We start from the raw sequence: 5,005 nt of genomic DNA, 5'->3' as shown, positions 1-5,005 counted from the left end.
TGTTTCTGACTGAATGCAAATCCAGGACCTGAATCTTTCCCAGATAAGAGGCTCTGAGTGTTTGCATTCTCACTGCAGACAAAGACTGGCTATCTTTCCAAGAGAACATTATCATTTCCATCAAGGGTATTTTTATTTTTATTATTATTTTATTTCTTTCCTCTTGTTTCTCTGTGCCCTTCTCCTCCCCTCCCTTCCCCTTTCCTTTTAAAAGCCACTTCTAACTAAATGGAACCAAGCAAAAGCCCTATGGCCCATTCTGTATTTCTCATGTCTGATAATGATTTAATGTTCTATTTATCTCAATTTAAAGATAAATTCAGGTACCTTTTTAAATCACTGCCTCAGATTCCAAGAGGTTATATAAAACAACCATTATGTTTCCCTAACAACCCTCTCATTTCCCAGGGTACTCTACTGACCTGTTAAATAGGGATCATGCTCTTGAAGGCTGTACTCTGGCCTCTGACATCAGAAATGCAGTCATTTTTATTTATTTTTTTACCTCTAGGAGATGAATTGAAGCATTTGTAGGGAGAGTACAGAGTACATTTGCCCAGTCAGAAATCAAGTACCATAGTTTGCTCAGTTCTGGGCTCCACATTTTAGGACCTTCATTGATTAAGCCAGACACCATCCAGAGGACAGCAGACAATCAGGAATGAGGAAGGGACTTGAAATACTGCCACACAGGGAGTAATTGAAGGAACTGATGATGTTTCACTTGGATGTGACTTAGTGGCTGGGGAGATCATGAGAACAATTTTCAAGTATTTGAGTTTTTAAAACTACAACTTTTTTCAATGAACAAAAATCTTTTTTTTTTTCTCTTCTTCCTGTCCCCCAGTCTGTCATATTCTGCAACCCGAATGTCCACTGACTTCCTGTCAGGATGGAGTCATGGATAATCTTTGCATTTCTTGCAGCCTCAAGGCCACATATGGCCTTCTAGTGTGGCCCTTTAATTGAATCCAAACTTCACAGAACAAATCTCCTTAAGAAAAGGATTTGTTCTGTAAAACTTGGACTCAGTCAAAAGGTACTGAGGACTGCAGTTTTCCCTCCCCTATAAACCTGTTCTGTTTCTGCTCACCTCACTCTGCAGAAGTTCATACAAGTCTTCACAGGTTTCTCTGAAGAGTTCCCTTTCATCATTTCTTATGACAAGATAGTATTTCATTATGTTTATATTAATATTGTTGACCTAATTACTTTGAAAGAAAAGGCAACAGGCTAATGCATACATTTTATAATTTAATTAATTAATTAATCAATTCCCTATTAAAGAAAACGGTAACATAATGCATTATGGAGCCAGAAATGTTCTGGCTACCCAGTGCAGAAATCTTCTGGCTTATATACATTTTGCTGTAAGAAAGGAACTCTCCTAGTTGAACAAATCATAAATTTAGTAAGACAAGACAATTAACTAAGTAATGTTGGTCAGGCCTTGGGATTCCAGCTGGGTAAACACATGTCTCGGTGATAAAGAAGGAAATCCCACCACTAGTAAGTGGCAGGCTTTCTGCCCTAAACAGATAACTGACATAGGAAAGGGTAAACAAAGTTCAATAGAAATTACAACCTAAGATGCCTGTGTTTTCTTTACCATTAACATGCCGTAACATAGTGTAGGTCTACAAATATTAAGATATGGAAAATGTCCCATTATTCAAGATAGTGTCTTAGGTTAAAGGTCTCTTAAGGAATGGAGAGTCAGCCTTGGCTGGCTTTTGCTGACATAGGAAGAGGCACTCTCTGAGTTTGCTTCAGAGAGAACAAAGAGATTATTCCAAAATTTTATATTAAACATTATCAATATCTACATCTATCTAAGCATAATTTATTTAGCCATTCCTCAATTGATGGGCACCACCCCTGTCCAACTTCCCTTCCCCACCTTAGTTTCCAATTCTTTGCCACTAAAAAACATTTCAACTGTTGGAAGTACTAAATATGGAGGTGGGAGGGAAGAGAAAATTATTAGACTTGCTTTTCTAGGGCACAAAACAACTAGAAGCTATGGGCAGAAATTTCAGAGAGGCAGATTTAGACTCAATATCAGGAAAACACCCTAGTGACCAGAACTGCTGTAGAGTAAAACTGGATACCTTGGGAGGAGATGTACATAGCAAGTTCCCTCTCACAGAATATCTTTAAGGGAAGTTAAATGAACACTTCTGTGTTTGTTGTCGAGGGATTTTTATTCGTTTGTTTTCTGTGGGGCATTGGTTGAATTAAGTGGCCTCTCAGGTCCTATCCAATTCCGAGATTCTGTGACTAAAGTATAAACCTCCTGCCTCCCCCCAGTTCTTTTCAAAGTTGGAAGACAACGAGTATGGAACACATATGTAAGGAAAGGGAATTTTAGTATGTAAGGTAGATTTTTGTTATTCTTTCTTAGAGTTTAGTTTCCCAGGCTCCATGGCCATACAATCTCTATTTCTCAGGTTCATGACTTTTAAACATCTCTACTATGCTTATGCAGAATTATATAATGATAAATAATATAGACATCTGTGCTTAAATTGCAAATACCCTCTACGATTGCGCAGTGAGACATAATGATGAGGTAATGTAAACTCGTGAGGCTATTGATGGCAATATGCCTTCTTTGTCTGTTGCCCTATAAAGTAGGTGGGTACTGGTCAGTGAGTGGGGAACCCTTAGGGTTGAATGCACAAGCTGGAATGCTGTGTGTTTTGATTGACCCCTATCAAGGCTTGGGGGAATCTGTGTATGTCTCAGCTGGCCTCCATTGAGGTTTCAAAGGAATTAGGAAAGTGCCCAATCTGTACCTATCTTGATCGACCCCACTGAGAAGTAGGGGTAGTTGCCCCTCCCTGTTTCTCTCAGGCCCCTACAAGAAGTGCGATTAGGGAATGCATAGGAGTTGGTGCACCCATTATCAGCAAACCCTCTTGAGAAGACTATTCTAGAGCAAAGTAAGCTTATTAACCCTTCAGAAGCTTTCGTAGTGTCCTTCCTATCTGACCAGATCAAGAGTGAACCTATGTGCTAATGCCCTCCTGTGTGCTAGTGTTTATCTGTCTTACAACATAGACAAAGGCAGACTTTTCTGAAGTGTTGGTCAGTTTTGTTGACCTATCTTTTCCCCTGCTTTTAATTTTTAGTTATAAAAGAGAATTCTCAGGGGGAAATGGGGAAGGGATACACTGTAAGGGATGTCAAAATAAAATTTTACTTTGAAAAAAAGTATGAGCTTTTATTTGGACCTGACCCAAACAAGTTAGGTTCAAATTCATTCATCAGCTGTTGCAGGTATTGGGTTCTGGGTAGAAGGATTTGCAGGTAAACATTAAATACTCCTGCTTGAAAGATGCTCCTGGATATTTCCTAGGTGATAGGACTGTTTGAGGGGAGAGCAGATCTTGAAATGCACCAGCAGTGACTGAGCTGGGCCCTCCGAGACCTGAGGCTGGTCATAGGAATCTCTTTACACAAAATCAGTCGTTGCCAGAATGTCAAAGCAGGAAGGGACCTGTTCATCCACATAAGGATTCATCCAGCCTCTGTTTGAAGGTCAGTGATGGGATGGAACTCATCATCCAGGCAATCTGTTTGATTGCAAGGAAGTTTTTCTTTACCTTAACCCTAAATTTTTCTCTTTGCAATGACTTCTTCCTCTTGTGCCTTCTTGGGCCAAGCAAGCAATCACCAAGCACCTACCATGTGTCAGGTACTATGATAGTTGGGAGGAGGGGGCAGTACAAAGGCAAAAATGAAACATTACCTATCCTTAAGGATCTTACATTCTAGTGGCAGTGGGGATGGAGTATAAATAACTTGGGTCCAGATAAATAAACAAAATATACAAAATTAACAATTATTTTTAGGTGGGAGGGTCCTAGCAATTGGGGGTAGATAAGGATCGGTACGGGCTTTGTGTGTGCCAATGAAATCATATACAAACTTTGAACTGAACCTTAATAGATGAGAGAAATGATAATTTCTCTTCTATTAAATAACCAATTATTCATTGAGATTAAGGTTTTTTTTCTTTCTGTTTCTTCATTCAGAAATAACCCCTGTAATTTATAGAATCAAGTCTTTGAAGGACATTACTGACCTTGCCCCAAAATTTACCACACCTAGACCATTTTATCCAGGTGGAATTGTTACCCCTTTCAACTAGGAAACCTTACCAAGAGAATCTAACCTAGGTGAATTCAGCCCGTTACATTCTATTCAGACAGACTTGGGTGGGCCGGAGGCCCTTTGTCTAGAATGATTATGTCTCTGTTACACCCTGGTCAAAGTCACATCCCCAGCCCCTCATTAGAAATAGGTCCACCTCTCATTGTAATATTCATTCTCTCATTAATTGTTAACCAATCAGAGTTGATTGCCACCTGTCTGAAACACCCACTCTTCCAAGAGCATATAAGCATTGAGAGCATTGTCCACCCTCTAGAACCCCAGACAAGCATGCCATCATGAAACTGACATACAATGCTGATGACCTTCTTTGGGCAGCCAAATTTTGACATAATTTTCCATAAGCCCTCATGACTAACAGTGTCAAAGGCCTTGGTCACATCTACAAACATTGTGTACAAACCTCTCTTCTGCTCTTGGCATTTCTCCTGGAGTTGTCAGGCAGCAAACACCATATAGACTGTTCCTCAGCCCTTTCTGAAACCACACTGTCTCTCAGGTAGATGACCATCTTCCAGGTGAAGGATCAACCTATTAAGGAAGACTCTGGCAAGAATCTTGCCAGCAGTGACTTAGAGAGAGGCCCCTCCCTCCCCCCCATGATTGTTGCAGGACAATCTATTTCTTTTACCTTTATAGAGATAGACAATAGAGGCATCCTTGAACTCCTGGGGGAAAACCTCCTCTTGCCATATAACATGGAAAATTTCAGCCAGCTTTTGTATGAGCAATGGTCCTCCTACCTTGTAAATATCAGCTGGAATAGAATCAGCACCAGGTGCTTTGCCACATGAAGGGAGCCTAATGGTATTCAAAATCTCTTCTT

The sequence above is a fragment of the Notamacropus eugenii genome, chromosome 5 (assembly GCF_028372415.1).
Source record: "Notamacropus eugenii isolate mMacEug1 chromosome 5, mMacEug1.pri_v2, whole genome shotgun sequence".
Lineage (NCBI taxonomy): Eukaryota > Metazoa > Chordata > Mammalia > Diprotodontia > Macropodidae > Notamacropus > Notamacropus eugenii.
Note: the sequence above shows the minus strand (reverse complement) of the source record.